This window comes from Apium graveolens, chromosome 1 (genome assembly GCF_009905375.1).
Source record: "Apium graveolens cultivar Ventura chromosome 1, ASM990537v1, whole genome shotgun sequence".
NCBI classification, from domain to species: Eukaryota; Viridiplantae; Streptophyta; class Magnoliopsida; order Apiales; family Apiaceae; genus Apium; species Apium graveolens.
In genome coordinates, this window is record NC_133647.1 from 88158224 (window position 1) to 88175949 (window position 17726).

Below are 17726 nucleotides of genomic sequence, written 5' to 3' on the forward strand. Positions count from 1 at the left end.
GGAAATGGTCAAAACCTAACAGTGAGTTCACGAGTCCTGATGTTAAGGACAAAAACAGTCTAAAGTAAATCGGGCATTACGACGGCTACGTTTACGCGATTACCAAATTTTATACTACTCCAAATCAATCCACAATCAACCCACAATCATTACTACAACCAAACTCCATCCATACACTAGTACAACAGCCCCAACATCTCAAGATTTCCAATTTATACTACTTCTCAATCATGAACTAAAAGCTTACTTAAGTTCATTAACTAATAATCAAGATTTACAACTCCAAAAACATCACAAAACCAACCAATCTCTAAATACACAATAATCATGCCTCTCATGAACTATACTACTCATAATAAGCTCTTAACATTCAATAATAATGCTAGGTTAAGAGATTATACCTTCCTTGTGAGTAGGAGTAACTAATGAGCTTGAAACAACCTTAGAAAATCCTTACTAAAGCTTTATCTAAACAAAAAACACAAGATCAAACTTTCAAGTTCTTGAAAAACACTATTCACTCTCTTCTTCCATGAATTATTGGAAGAGATTGTGAAGGAATTTGAAGCTTAGATTCATAGAGTATCTATATCTATGTTCAAGGAACCTTAGATAATTACCTCACTAATTAACAAAGCTTGGAACTTGAATTTGAGTTTTTCTTTCTTTGAAAAAAAGATGAAGCCGAGAGCTTCTTGTTGGAAAGGTGAAGTAAACTTTTTGTTTTGTGTTTTTTGATTTGTTTTGCTTGGTTGTTTTGTTTTTGTTTTGCTTAATTACCTTTTAACCATGGTAAAATTTGTGTGGCTTGAAATCAACCAACAATTCCTTCCCTTTTGGTCATGCTTATGTCATCCTCCTATGTCATCTTCCCACACATGTCCTCTTCTTGTTGGTGTGATGAAATCATCATCACTAACCTCTTTGATTAACTCCTAATTATTTGGCTAATGATCGTTGATCTGTTATAAGGTTCGCTTAACTTTCGTTTTCGTTTATCGTTCGAGGGATCATACCCGGGATCTTATTACTTGGGTTTCCTTAACCTTTCTCAATACATTATATTCCTTTTATGATCCTCTCTTATAATCTTTGAATTTAAATCCTTTTTATCCTGTTACCTTATACTCAATTCTTTCGATATCTGGTGGATTTTCGGGAAAAATCAAAGTGTTCGAATTTAGATTCTGACAATCTTTACATACACTTATATACCATATAGAGTACTAATAGGATCTCAGAATAACAATAAAAGAACCTCTACAAAGTGTGGTATGAAAAGTTTTCTTATTTCAGCATAATCAGCAAAAACACTATTCATAAGGGTTACAAAAAGTTCAAAATTTTGGGGTTATTACAACTGTTGAGAAAAACTTGTAGCACTGCAGCTCCCTTTTTCATCTTCATTTCTTGACTAGTATAAGTTCTGTACTTAGGAACATAATCACCATTGTATTTATCATCTTTTGTCATGACTCTTCTTCTGATGACTTCAAGTATCATAGAAGACTAATTTCTGGTGACACTATTCTCAACTCTAAGAAGATAGTGAATGTATTTCAATTCTGATACAACTTCATTAATAGTTGCTTCAATGTAAAGCTCTTTACTTTACCATCCCTGAAAAAGTACATAATCTCCTCTCTGACATCATTATCATTTATCTTTCTATAGACGATCTTCACAGCTTCAACTTTCTCAAGATGTGAAGGAGAAACTCTTTCACCAAGATAGAGTATTTGTATCCAGCAGATAAGATCTTAGAATCTCCATATCAGAATGACCAATGCCTCATCTGGTTTAAGATTTGACAAGTTTCAGTTTCTCATTATATTTCACCCAAGAAGGTTTCTTGATGGAATTATCAACATCTTCCTGTTCTGGAATAGAATCTCTTAACCCTGCTGACACAAATTCAACATGCTGGAACCCTTTAGGATAATTGAATGTATAAATATCTTTCCATCTTCTATCATTCTTGCTGAGAGAAGCATAACTTGTAGAAAGATCATGAATCTTCCCTTTTGCTTTATGCCATAGCTCCCTCTTTGATTTTAAAACTCTCTGCAAATATTCTTTGCATGCTTGATCAGATTTCCTCCTATCAACCTTTTCTTTTTCATCAACCTCTGAAGTATGAGGAGTGACTACTGGAGTAAGGGCTGACTCATTTAATGCTTTGATCACTTTTTCATCCGAGTCAAAATCAGCTATCAGGTTCATAGCATCAGGTTCTGTTTTTACCTCAGGATTTGTGTCTACATCAAGAGTTACATTCTGATTTGCTATATCAGCTTAATCAATGTCAGTGGCTAATCTTTTCTTCCTTGGTATAATCAACTCTTCAGGCTTCTGAACTTCTTCATCTCCTTCATGTCCTTGTACAGGAACATAACCTTCTCTGGATAGAAAATTCAGAAAAGTAGAGTTAAATGCAGTCACTTGACTTGATTTAGAAGTTCTTCCTCCTCTTCCTCTTCGTCTAGCTCTTGTAGATATTCTACCTCTTTTTCCTCTTCCTTTAGAAGTGTTAGCTTCGACTTCAATTTGAGCCAATAGATCTTTTTGTTGCATAACTGCTTCTTCAGGTGTTAGATCAGGAAATTCTTCAGTTATATACCCAAGAGCACTCCTAGCATTCTTTTGCTCAAACTTCTTGTCTTTGTAGTATAAGAAAATCTCTTAACATGTTTCTTTATGCATGTAAGGAAAGAATAATCCCTTAGCATCTGCTAAATTAGAGATTGTAATATCATCATCCTTAGGAGCACCAGCAGTAGTCTCGTGCTTGGCTTTGTGAGAACCAGTAGACTCCCTTTGTCCTGAAGGATGGGTCTTCTTGGAATGTTGAGGTTGTTGAGCAGTAGAAGCAATTTGAACATCTGTAAATGGATTATTCTTATCACCATCCTTATCAATATCTTTATCCTTTGTCTGGATAGAATCTGGTGTGCATTTTGTAGCAACTATCTTCTCCCCCTTTTTGGCATCAATATATGAAAGAAGAGAAAACAAAGTATCCAGTTTGTCACCTATAGAAGAGACCTTATCTTTTAAGGAGGCAATTCGAGAGGTCATGCTGTGTTGAGATTCAACAACATCTATTATAGAATTTTAATACTTTTGAATTCAGCTGAGGTAGGTGTGTGAAGCAAAAATCATCAATTTTCTCCTTGACAGAAGCATGAGACTTCTTCATTTCATCAAGGTCAGAGTGAATTCCTTTAATAAAAATAGTGGAGGCCTTAAGATGCAACTTCAGATCAGGAACTTGAATTTCATCATAGGCACGATGAACATGTTGCAGGCCAACAGCAAATGAGATGGAAGTATTTGCATGTTTCCATTTAAAATCCCATTTTGTCTGTCTAAAATGCTCAGCATCAACATTTTAATAAGAAGGATTTTCATTGAAGTGCGAAGAAGAACCAACATTGGACTTCTTAGATGCATTAATTGCAGTCTTAAGCTGAGCTATGTCAGAATCATCTGCATCATTGTCATTATCAGAATCAGATAACACATCAGAAGAATTTGTAGAATCAGGCAGAATTGCTTTGCCTTTATCGAAATCCTTTGCAAGAGGTGCATGTGGCTGATGAGATCCTCTCCTTTTGCCAGTACATGACAGTTGAAGGATGATTCTCAGTAGGTAATGTTGTAATATCAGGATTTGGTCTGTCAGGAGAAGGTGAAAGACCATCATCAGTACTTTGAACTGATGGTTCTTGTGGAGTCTGAGAAATGCGAGCTGCTTCAGCAATACTTGGTGAAGGTTCTTGTGTGCTCTTCTCAAAAATAAGATCATTTATGATTACATCCACCTTTGAAAATATTTCCTGATGAATTTGCTTTTCCTGTAGTAGTTGAACAGAGTCAGCAAGAAGATCTCTTTGAGCATTATTGACAATGATTTGTGCAGCCTCGGTGTCTGCATCTTCCCGTTGAGAAGATGGTTCTTGTGTGACTGGATGTGTTGCAGGTTCTAAATCCCTTTCAGACTTAGGTTCATATGTAAGGCAAGAGGTTGAGTCTTCTTCCTCTTTCTGGTGTATCCAACTACTTCTTCACTTTTTCTTTTCTCCTAGCTCCTTGCAATTTTCTTGTGTTCAGCAGTTGCTTCAATTACTGGAAGCTTGTCGAGTAGAGCACTAGCATCAGTAGTTGACTCCTTGGTTCTAGTAGTGTCAACAGAGTCAGCAAGATGTTGATCAATAGATTTCTTGATTTTTGACAAAGACCCTATTGGCATCTGATCATCTGAGTCAGAATCATCTTGTATGATCAGTCTTCTTTTCGTGACTAGAAAGTAGTCTTTTTTCTTCTCACTCTCACTCAGTGAGGCTTGTTTAGCTTTCTGTCTAGATGTGACAGATTTCTTAAACAACCTTTTATTTGTTACAACTGATGTATTTTGAGAGACAGTAGAGGAGGCTAATTTAGAAGCTGGGTGTGTTTGCTGTTTGGAAGAAGAAGTGCATGGGTTAGAAACAAGATGGGTGGTTTCTTGATTCTTAGCATCAGGAACTGTGACAGAGGTGCCAGCATCAGGATTTGCAGTCACTTGTGTAGGAGTAGGTCTATTTCTTAACAAAAATTCCTGACCTCTCTAGGAAGAAAGGGAGGTCCTAAAAATTTATTCTTTTCATCCCTTTTAATATGATCAGTGATAGCCTTTTCAGAAATTTGAAAAACAGGTAGTAATTCATCATCATCAAAAATAACATTAGGGCATAGAAAATTAAAAATCAGTTGTAGAAATCTAGTATACCCAATTACTCCTGAAGCATCTGCTCTCCTATCAATTATGAATTGTAGTATAGTATTACCATAATCAAAATTACCAGGGTAAAGAAGAGAGTACCCAATTTTCAGAGAAGTGGATGGAAGAGCATCAAAATTTGTTGTCTTATTCAAGAAACTCCTACTGATGTAATCAAAGAAAAAGTTCCATTCTCTTTTCAGTTTAGTCCTTGCCAGTTTTCCAATGGTTGTTATTTCTCCTTGATAGCCTAAAGTACTTAGCATATCAAACAGCTGCTCAGTGGTATGGGTATCAGGAGCACCATCAAGGGCAGGCAATCTCAAGGCTTGGAGCAGAATATCAGCATCAACTTCATATCATTGGCCCTCATATTCAAAAGAAAAGCCAGTGTTTGTTGAATTTACCAAAGCTGTATTCCATACCTGCATGACAGCCCTGTATGACACCTTGACAAGAGTCGTGAGAGCATACCCAATTGGAAATTGAAGGAGAAAATCCTGAATATCATGAAAAGATGATGGTAGCTGCTGATGTGTAAGCAGAGCTAATTAATTGTTAGTGCCAAATTTATATCCATGAATGATAGATGTTTGACTGAAGAGTAGTGAAACTTCAGACGTTGTTATAATGTGTAGCTTGTGAGAGAGAGTATAAGTGAGATATGTATAGTGAAGCTATGTGTATTATGAATTGTGTCACATATTTCTTCTGTTTTTATAACTTTTCTACTCTGGAGTATAACATATTCATATGAAAAAGGTAATTTAGGGAATTTGACTTTGAATAGGTAACAATTACTGAGTAATAGAATTTGACGGTGGAGTAAATTACGGAAGTAAAGACAAAATACATACAGATATATCAAGAAACAAATGTAGAAATTTGTTTATCAGATAATCCACCATTAACCAACAATTAAGTGAATACTTAATTGCAGCAAGAAAACTACTCAGAAATTAATTAAGATTAATAATCTAAATTAGAAAGTGCTGACCTGCCGTCAGTATTTGAGACCTCATTTTTGTTAGGATTTGACAAACTCAGGATATGTTGATTCAAATTCAACAGTTATTTGTCAAAACATCACAAATTATTAGCAAACCACAATTTTAATCAAAACACTCATCAAGATATACATTTTAAGTGGATGATGTAAAGATTAACAGGCTTCAATAAGAACATTCACATGCATACATAGAGAAATAATCATAGACTAAATCTTGCAATCAAAAGAAATTCCATTAATATATCATAAGAGTACATTTCATGAAATTTGTAGATTACATGCAATAAGATTATAAGATATTCCTAGTCTAAGAAGATGAACATCAACAGTCTTGGTCTAAGAACTAAGGCTGTTGATGTTGATTAGTTCCTCCTACTGTTGACAAATAGCACAGCAAGTCGGATGATCCGTTCTTGCTGAAGAAGAGCCTCCCGCCGTGCTTCTTCCAAGCGATCAAGATGGAGATGATAGTCCATCTCAAAGAACATGAGATTTGTCTAAATCTCTTGTGGAACCAAGTTCCACACCTCATCGGGAATGGCAGTGATGTGCCATTCCTGCTCCCAGTCATCACAACTGAACTCGACGTTGAAGTTCTCAAAGTTCATGAACATGTTTACAAGAACCATTTTTGTGATAGGAGAAAATAGTGAGAAATAAGAGAGAGAAGGTCATTTTGTGTGAGAATAGGAGATGATATGACTGAGCTGAAATGACGGTTAAATAGCCAAAGGAATATCAAGGGACTAGGAAACTGACCAATTATTAAGTGAAGAGTTAACTTAATGAATTAACCAAAAGATGTCTTTTTAAGGCGCGTCTCCCTAAACTGATTTGTAATGATGACAATGATATATTATTCATACATGCACAATTAGCAAATAAATTCACTTAATTTATCATGCATAAAATAAAATACATCACATATTCCTGACTTAATATCTAAAAATACAACATTTAGGACATATCAGGATTTGATCAATCTACATCAGGATTTAATCAAATATAAATTTAAAGAAATTTATTTGTCCAAACTAGCCATACCAAGTTCATTTACAAGCTTTGTAAACGTTGCTTCAAGTAATGACTTTGTGAAGATATCAGCCAGCTGCTGATCAGTAGGAACAAAATGAAGTTTTTATGGTTCCTTTCATGACATGCTCTCTTATGAAGTGATATCTGATACTGATGTGTTTTGTAAGAGAGTGTTGCATCTGATTACCTGTCATAGCAATAGCACTTTGATTATCACAATAAATAGGAATTTTTGAAAATGATAATCCATAGTCCATGAGATGATTTCTCATCCATAACAACTGAGCACATCAACTCCCAGCTATAATATATTCAGCCTCAGCAGTTGGAGTAGAAATAGATTTCTGCTTCTTGCTGAACCATGAGACTAATCTGCCTCCAAAAAACTGACAGCTTCCTGATGTACTCTTCCTGTCTATTTTACATCCAGCAAAATCAGCATCTGAATAACCACATAATGCAAAATCAGCTTCCCTTGCATACCAAAGTCCAAGTGAAACAATACCCTTGAGGTATCTGAAAATTCTCTTTACTGTAATTAGATGTGTCTCCCTTGGATTTGCCTGAAATCTTGCACACAAACAGGTGGCAAACATAATGTCTGGCCTACTAGCAGTTAGGTATAAAACATAACCAATCATACCTCTATAGCTTGTGACATTAACTGATGTACCTTCATGAGGATCAAGTTTTGTAGCAGTTGCCATAGGAATACTTGTAATTGCACTTTCTTGCATATTAAACCTCTTCGGTAGATTTCTTGTGTACCTGGACTGATTAATATAGATGCCATTATCAGTTTGTTTAATTTGCAAGCCTAGGAAATAGCTCATCTCTCCCATCATACTCATTTGATATCTTGATTGCATCAAATTTGAAAACTTATCACACGGTGTTTGATTAGTTGATCCAAAAATGATATCATCCACATAAATTTGAACTAAAAGCAAATCTTTACCTTTATTCAAATAAAATAAGGTTTTATCTATTGTACCTCTTTTGAATCCACTTTCAAGTAGAAACTGAGCAAGCTTTGCATACCATGCTCTAGGTGCTTGCTTCAGTCCATAGAGTGCTTTATCAAGTCTGTAAACATAGTCAGGGTGTTTAAGATCCACAAATCCTGGTGGTTGTTCAAGATAGACTTCCTCTTCAAGTTCTCCATTGAGAAATGCACTCTTGACATCCATCTGAAAGACCTTGAACTTCTTGTGAGTAGCATATGCCAAGAAGATTTTGATTACTTCCATCCTAGCAACAGGAGAAAATATCTCATCATAGTCAATACCTTCCTGTTGGGAATAAACTTTAGCCACCAATCTTGCCTTATTTCTGATGATTGTTCCATCAGATTTAGTCTATTTTTTAAAAACCCACTTTGTGCCTATAATTGACCTGTTCTTAGGTCTAGGCACCAGCTTCCATACTTCATTTCTTTCAAACTCATTCAATTCTTCTTACATAGCCATGAGCCAATCTGCATCCTTAAGTACATCTTACTTTTTTTGGCTCTTCTTTTGAAAGTAGATTATGATATAAACATTCATTCTGAGTTGCACTTCTTGTCTTTACACCATCATTAGGATTTCTAATGATCAGATCAGGAGTATGATCTTTAGTCCATTATCTGGAACTGGGAAGTGTCCTTCTGGAGCTAGATGCTCCCCCTGAATTGTATGCCCCATCAAATGCATTTGAGGCTCCTCCTGAATCTGTTGTGTTACCTCCTTATGAGATATTGGGACTTGACTCATGTTCATCTGATGTTGAATCAGCATTGGATTCCGAGAGATTGGATTGAGAAGAACGTTGAGATGATTCTTCAGTGTTAGTACCATCAGCTGACCCTTATAGTTGCTCCCCCTCAACATGTGCAGGATTATTAGTACTACGATTATCTTCAGAATCTGAAAGAGTGTCAGGATTTGGATCATCAGGATTTTTCAGTTCATTAGAGTTTGATCTAGATTCCAACAATGCATTTTCATTTGCAAAGATTAGACTTTCATGAGTGTCTTCTACAAAGCCAGGAAACTTCTTATCATCAAAAGATATATTGATGGAGATAATGACAGTGTTTGTTCTCAGATTGAAAATTATGTATGCTCTTGATGGTGAGTATCCAACAAAGATTCCTTCATCAGCCTTTGATTTAAACTTTCCAAGCTAATCAGTATGAGTTCTCAAAATAAGGCATTTACATCCAAATACATGAAGATGTTTAAGACTGGGCTTCTTCTCTTTTAGCATTTGATAAAGAGTAACACCATGTTTGTTTATCAGAGTGATAGTCTGAGTATAACATGCTGTGTTTACTGCTTCATCCCAAAAGTAAGTGGGTAGTTTTGCTTCTTCTAGCAGAGTTCTTCCAGCTTCAATCAAGGTTCTGTTCTTCCTCTCAACAACACCATTTTGTTGAGGTGTACCAGGAGCTGAGAATTGTTGTTCTATGCCTTTGTATTTGCAAAATTCCTCCATTTTTGAATTCTTGAATTCAGTGCCATTATCACTTCTCAGACTTTTCACTTTATGAGTAGATCCATTTTCAATTTGCTTTATGTGGTCCAGAAGAATTTCTGGAGTTTCATCCTTCCTGTGTAGAAAAATAAACCCAAGTATATCTAGTGAAATAATCAACAATTACGCGTGTGTACCTTTTCTTGTAGATGGATATTATGTTTACTGGTCCAAAAAGGTCCAGGTGTAGAATGTGATATGGCTCAGAAATAGAGAATTCTGTTTTGCTTTTGAAAGATACTCTTCTTTGTTTAGACTTTTGGAAAGCATCACAAAGACCATCACTTGAGTATAACATATTTGGTAATCCTCTTACAAGCTCCTTCTTGGCAAGTTCATTGATTGAATTGAAGTTGAGATGTGAGAGCTTCTTATGCCAGTTCCAGCTCTCATCTACTGAAGCCTCAGAGATAAGGCAAGTAGCTTCCTTTTCAAGACTTTCATGTAGCCTTGATTCATATATGTTACCATGTTTGTATCCTATCAAGAAAATTTTCTTTGACTTGTTATGAACAACTTCACAGTGCGAGTCATAGAATACCACATGATAACTTTTGTCGGTGATTTGACTGATGCTCAGAAGATTGTGCTTCAGTCCATCCACCAGAGCTACATTCTCTATTACTACCTTCCCAATTATCAAGTTGCCATATACCAGAGTATGTCCTACATTTCCATTTCCATAAGATACATCTGGGCCAACCTTCTTCCCAAATTCTGACAGTAGGGATTTATTTCCAGTCATGTGTCCTGAACATCCATTATCCAAAATAAGTGTATTTTTCTTATTACCCTGAAATCAGAAGAATAATTAATTAGAAGGATTTTTAAGGACCCACACTTGTTGGGCCCTCTTTTTGGACAACTTAAGCCTTTGTGTGTTAGGAGTACTTCTAACGGTTTTTCCTTTGTCAGGATTTGTCTTGTCAGAAGCAGATTTAGTAGAACCAAGAGAATTAAGCACATAAGCAACTTTATTAAATTTAGGCAAAGGTTCATAATAGTTGTGATACAGCTTGTGATAAGAACTACAAGTATAAATTGAATGCCAACTACTACCACAATGAAAACAAGTATTTTATGGTTTAAAAAATACTGATCTACCCCTAACATCAGACTCAGGAATAGCAGTTTTCAATTTCTTACTCCTCCTGTAATCAATAGCAAGATGATTAGTATTTCCACAGTTAAAACAAGTTTTTTTAGGAGCATTGGGAACAACCTTGTAATTTGAATCCTTAGAAATACCTTGCTTACCATTCCTGTTTCTTTTAGGACTTTTTACTTGAGGTTTTTAGTAACCTCAGATAGTTTCTTTTTCAATTGTTTTGCTGAGAAAAGTCCTATGTTCTTTTGTTTATTAACAGTCTTAATGGTTTCCTTACTCTCATCTCTTTGAGATTTATCACTTAACAATTTTTCTTGTGATATTGATGTTGAACCCTTTTCAAAGATGGATTTGGGTTCATCAGCTTCTGAAGAAATAAACTTAATAGGAGTTTTAAGGGAAATTTTATTTTCAGTGTCAACATCTTTAACTTCATCTTTATAGCCTAGGCATTCTTTCCAGTTTTTCTTTGAGATCATCTCATGAACCTTTTTGCCTGAATCAGTCCTGGCCTTAAGGGTTTTTCTTTCATTTTCTAAATCTATCTCTAACATACTGTATCTAGCCTCAAGAATCTTTACTGTATGTTTAGTTCTCTCACATTCTTTCTTCAAATCTATCTGATTTATTAAGTTAGACTCTAACTGTTCATTCCTAGATTTCAGGATCTCAATTTCAGTTATAAGTCTATCATTTTCTAGAGTCTTATTCTTAAAATTACCATGCAGAGATTTAAGAATATGATTCAATTTAGACATATCTTCAGTATTAAAAGAGAAGAAGAAAGTTGGTACCTTTGACTCAGAGGAAGTAGGATCATCAAAGCTAGCCATCAGTACATAGCATGCGTTTTCATTTTCAGAATCTGAGGAGTCCATCCAATTCTTGCTTGATGTGATCATGGCTTTGTTCTTCCCTTTCTCATGCTTTGTTTTCTTGCACTCTGTAGCAAAGTGACCAGGTTCATCACAATTGTAGCACTTGATCTTTGTCCTGTCTACCTTTCCAGCTTTAGAATCCTTTCCATCTTTTCTTCCAATTGACTTCCTTTCACCTCCAGTGAACTTCTTCCTGAAGCTTCTATTGTTCTTAGACTTCCTGAATTGCATCCTCCTGAAGCCCTTAACCAGCAATACCGCCATTTGCATGACATCAGAATCTGTCATATTCTCATCAACTTCGGAATCATTATCATCATCAGGATTTGATGATGAATCATCAGTATCTGATTCTGGCAGATTGTTCTTCTTTCTTATAATTCCAACATAATTTTCTTTTGAAGCTTTTATTTTACTTTCAAAGCAACAGATTTCCCTTTGCTACTTTTCCTCTCCTTCCTTTGCTGGACTTCCAAATCATGAGTTCTCAGCATGCCATAGACTTCATCCAGAGTAATTATTTCCAAATCATACTGATGTCGTATGATTAAAGTCCGAGTCTCCCATTCTTCACTTAAGGCTCTTAGAAACTTGGTGTTTAAATCCTCTCGATTATACACCTTTCCCACCAAAGACAGATTGTTGAGCAGGGTCAGAAATCTGTCATATATGTCGGTGAGACTTTCATCAGGCTTGGCCTCAAAGTGTTCATATTCTTGAATCAGAACATCCCTTCTGTTCTTCTTGATGGCCATGGTTCCTTGACATTGAGTTTCAAGAGCATCTCAGATCTCTTTGGTAGTCTTGTAGGCTATCACCCTATTTGACATCACATAATCAAGACTTTTATACAAAATGTTTCTTACCTTTGCATCTTTCAGCACAACTACTTTCTCTTTTGGTGTCCACTCACTCTTCTCCTTTAGCTGATAGTGTTCAGCAACAGTAGGAGTTGCAGGCACCAGTTTTGTTGGCATGTATGGTCCATCATTAATCACGTCGAGATAATTTGGATATGTAGCTTCGAGGTGCATGAGCATCTTTACCTTCCATTTAGGATAATCAGTCTTTTTCAGAATGGGAATTTTAATACTTTCATACTTGTTCAGAGACATGTTTAGATCGTTTCTGATTGTAAGTTTATCAGTGAGCCCTGATACCAATTGTTGCCCAGTAAAGATACAATTGTTTAAGGGGGGTTGGATACAATTGTATAAATGTTTCGCACAAGTAATAAAATATAACAGCTTTTTAAATATCTGATAAAAACTGTTACAAAAGTCTCTCCAGAAATACTGATATTCTTGAGAGCTGCTAGGTCGAATGATACTCGAGATCGATACACTACGTGATGACCTAAACTGTGTTTATATACTACACAGCTACAACAAATCAATCTAACATATGCACTATAAAAAATTAACTGAAACTGATACATATCTTCAACTAAATAGATAAAGTGTAATATCCTATATTTTCTGATATTATTATTAGTATTATTTGAAATTGTTTATGTGAATTTTATGTGAATTTTAGTGAATTATCTGATAATTGGAATTGATGTTTTGGATGTTTATATATGATATTATTTGAGTATACTAATTTTTATATGTCCAGAATAAAATATAGATAATTGTGATATTTTTCTGATATTTTTTGGACTGTTATATGATTTTATAATAATTTATGGATTTATTAATTATTTTCTGAGTAATTATAAAACTATTTTATAAAGCCGGGAATCGTCCAACTTCAACCGTTTTTGCGTTTTTACAATCCGAAACTCTTCGGAAAACTCCTTTCTAACCTAATCTGGATATTTTGAACATTTTCCGTGTTTTAACTTTTTTAATCCGGATTACGGTTTGACCCGTACGTGTCCCGACGCACAATTTTCGATATGATAAAGGTTTTGATAGATCAACAAAACTCGTATTCTCGAAAGAAGGGATATTATTATATTATTTTCATATAAAGTGTTTTATAAGAAGTCCGGTTTTGGTAATTATGCAAATCTGATATTAAATTATATCGTTTTATAGTTACTTAGCGTCTTAGTAATCTATTTCCGGATCCGATATGATCCAATGGGATACTTGTTACGTGTTTAAGATGCATTTATAAGAATCGATCCGTAATTTAGATGCGTATTTATTTGCGTCTTTATCGAGTTACTCATTTTATCTCATTTTGTGTGTGTTGAATGTATTTTATGTATTTTCGGGGTTTTTCTGTTAATTTAGGGATCGTTTCTGTTTTTCAAAAATAAACGAACCGGGACCCCATCAGGACGTCAAACCCCACAAAATTCATGTTTTTATTTTTATAAAATTTTACGTAATTCAGTTACCAAATATTTTTGTATTTTCCAATTATTCGCAATTTTTGGGAAATTTTTTGATACAAATTTATATTTTATCGCTTTTAAAATTTATTATCCGAAATTATAATTTTGGGCTTAATTATTTTAATTAAGGGAATAAAAACACTCTTATTTGATTTTGGGTATTTATTTTCCAGATGTTATAAATAGCAGGTTTTATTATTTTCTTTTATTTATTTCATTTATTTTCTGAAATTTCACAAAAATATCCAAGATCAAGCTTTATGGGTGAAATTCTTTGCACAAACTTAAATAACTGATTTTGATCAAATTAAGGAACCAAATCAAACACTCTCGTAGTCAAAATCATCCTCTCGTCGAGAGCTTGCTAGTGATATCAATTTCAGAATCTGAGAGTAAGCTTTGATTAAAATCGATTTTTTTTTCAAGCAAATTGTTCGAATTCGTTTTTGATTATGGAAGGGTTGTTTGATGATTCTGATATTACAAATAGTTTTAGATGACGATTTCCAGTCGAATTGATTATATATTTGCGTTGTTTGATTCCCGAAATGTTAAAGTCGAGTTCTTCAATTTAGCCAATTTTAAAACTTAATTTTCTGAATGATTCGTGTATTTGCTGTTGATTTTGAATATATGAATGTGTTTGTATGATTCTCAGCCTTGTATTGGAATATTGTTTGTTGAACTTGGGTAAGAAAATGGGTTGTTTCTTGATTTCACCGGAAAACTCGAGTTAAACTCCGAGTTTTGATCGGTTTTCGGTGTTGATTGAACAGTGATAACTGATGTTGCTGCCGTTGTGTTTCTGGGCTGAATTAAGATGAATTGCGTGTAAAAACTGTTACAAACGACACTGTTTTAGCCAAGAAACAGAGCTGGCCGGAGTTGTGGTGGCCGGCCAGAATCTGGGCAAAACTCCAGCGAGTTCTTGACTGTTCTTGGCCGACCCAACTCCCGACCCGTTTTATTTTAAAACTCGACCCATATTTAATCCTTCCAGCCCCAAAACAGTTTCAAAAATCTGTTTTGCCAATTCTTTTTACTTTCTATTCCAAAATTTTAAATTATATTTTTAAAAATTATTTCTTTTAACCTCAAAAATCATTTAGTAATTAATTTAAATTTTGAAAATCATTTAATTAATTATTTTCTTTATTCTAAAAAAATATTTTTAATTATTATTTTTAAAAATACAAATTTGAATTAATTATTCTAATTTATTTTGATTGATTGTTAATGAACTTAATTATTTGAATAATTCATTTAATCAATTAATTTTGTTTATAAATAATTAAATAAAATACAATTATTTATAAGTAATTCAAATAAATCCGAAAAATATTTTTTAAGTGTTTAAAAATTATATTTTGGTATTTAGAAATCAATTAATATTATTATTAATTGATTTATTTTCATTTAATTGTTATTTTACTCATAATAAATAAACCGTTCGTCTGTTTAATACGAAACGAACGCGTCTAGACTCAGAAAAATATTCCGCTTTTATTAAAAATAATTTTGAGACCCAAATTCTTTTTTTTCGAAAGGTCGCTTATTTTATGAGTCATTCTGAGTCGATTTTTGATCGATAATCATATTTTTACCCAATTTCAGTTTTAAACGTACCAAGTCGAACCTTTTGACGAACTGAGTCATGTGTGATATGAATTGTGTGATACATGAGTTATGTGTTTACCTGTTATATGAATTACATGCATACGTGAGTTAAGAGTCTTGTATTTGACTATCTTCTTTATGTGTGGGCTATCGTATGGGTAGACGATGGGGTTTTGACGCGCAGTTCGTCGAGTATTGATCGTTCATGCGATTAAAGTGTTATCTTTTAATCATAGATGCGGATCATTCGAGTTGATCAGGACAAGACGTTGGATAAAGAATGAGATGGAATGATATTGGATATCTGGTTTCTAGCAATCGCGGGAGCAGCATATCAGTAAAGTGTTGAAAAGAAGGACGATGATGTTTTGAGACAGAATGTCAGAATAGATGTGTCATTGCGAGTGTAACTAACTGCTAAATCTCAAAGGCAAGTATCCCTATCATCACTTATTTTTTAAGTGATATTTATTTTATATCTTCTTATGCAAGTATTGCTTTCCCTATTCTCGGTTCAGAATAGATAAATATTTTACATATCGCTGAATTAAATGGTTCCGTTTATGCAAGTACTCTTCTGCTATTCTATGTTCAGAATAGCTAAGTGATTTTACCAATCAAATTACTGGATTTATAAAAGTTTTGGATTTTGAGAAAGATGATTTGGTTGCGAATATTCCTACCCAAGTAAATGGGGGAATAAAATTATTTCGTGTGTCAATTATTATGACCCCATTTCAATAAAAGGTTTTAAGATTGGATGAATGCGTAAGTGACCGGGGCGGACGGTCCAGCGGAGGGCTATTACTAAGTGTCATATGAAATATTATGACACAATTTGTGCCATAGGCAGATATATTGCCTTTTTATTTGAGTACTCATGTTTTGGGGACATGTTTATATAAATCATGACCTTGTGCTATCACACGGGCTGATCAGCATATGATAGTACGTCCGTCGGTGAATGATCCCAATCTAAATTAATATATTGTTTTTGATAATCATAGAATAAATGATTTATCAACTGTTTCTGTTTTGGATTAAAGATGAAATGCAGTTTTGATTCAGTTTCAGATTTATGTTGATACTTAATTTGTTGTTAAATATCAAAGGTGGTATTAGTACAGATGATTGATGTTGACTTCAGTATGGGATGTTGTGAGCATCAAAGTTCTTATTGATATCTAATTTGATATGACAACAAAATGAGTATTAATTTCAAGAGTTCGGTTTTGAATAAAGTTTATGATTCAATCCATAATCATTGCTTCTTGTTATTGTTGTTTACGATATTTCCGTAAACACTATTTTACGAGTTTTATTCTCGTCAAAATTCAGAGCATTGCTGAAGCATTTCGCTCAAAAATATCAAAAAGAGTTTTGAATACAGTGATAAATAATTATCCGATTCTTTAATAAATTTTTTGTTTTCATAATTATGATTTTAAAATGATCTGCGCTATTGCAGATGTCGGTTTTATATCAAAACGACCATATATATATTATAATGATCTTGCTGAGCATTTCTTACGCTCATACTTGCCTGTTTTCAAATTTAACCTCCAGTGAGGATTAGCTTTCCCTGTTTAGCTGTGTAATTCGAGAAGACACAGTAAAAGCTTTTGGAAGGTGGTTGGTCCAGGGTTTACGGACTAGTGTAAGTTCTGTTGTATAAAGTTGTTTATATTATATTATGTTATAGTTGTGTATTGTATATTTAGGCCTAGTATACTTCTCTTCAAAGTTATACTAGCGGGTTTAGTATTGAGTTGGAAATTGTTGAAAAGAGTTTAAAAGAGAGTGAAAAAAATTAGTTTTAGAATTGGATTTCTTGTTTCTAGAACTGTAACCTTAAAAGATCTTGGATTAATTGGGGTCATAGATGCTAAATATCTTCCGCTAGCAGTTATTTATTGATTTAACGGGTTAATTTGGATTGAGGTTTTATAGTGACGACCAAATCCCTTGACCCCAGATTTAGGGGCGTTACAGGTTGGTATCAGAGCTGAGGTTATAGTAAACTAGAAATTAGAGTGTGTAGGAGTGTGTATAGCTATGCGAGGACGCTTGACCCCATATCGAGTTCTTGTTGGATTGTTGGATATAGTACCAACGATTAAGCTAAGATAGGCGCATTCATTTGAGATGGTTGTGTTGAGGTGGACAAAACTCCTGTCAGCTGCAAACGTCTTTTATAGAATCTTTCAAAGCTACTAGGATTCGACGACGATGAAGATTATCGATATCCTCAGAACATGAAAAAGTGTCTAGAATCAAATGGCGAGTCAACAGAAGAGTTCAAACAGAAGATAAGTATTAAGACCTTGGCAATACCTTTTCTTTCTATAAATTCTTTTGACATCTATCAAAAAGAGGTATATGTTAGAGGATATATTGCCACACACTTGTTTAGTCATTTCGTGCGAGAATTTTGTTCTCTGGATTTCATTTCC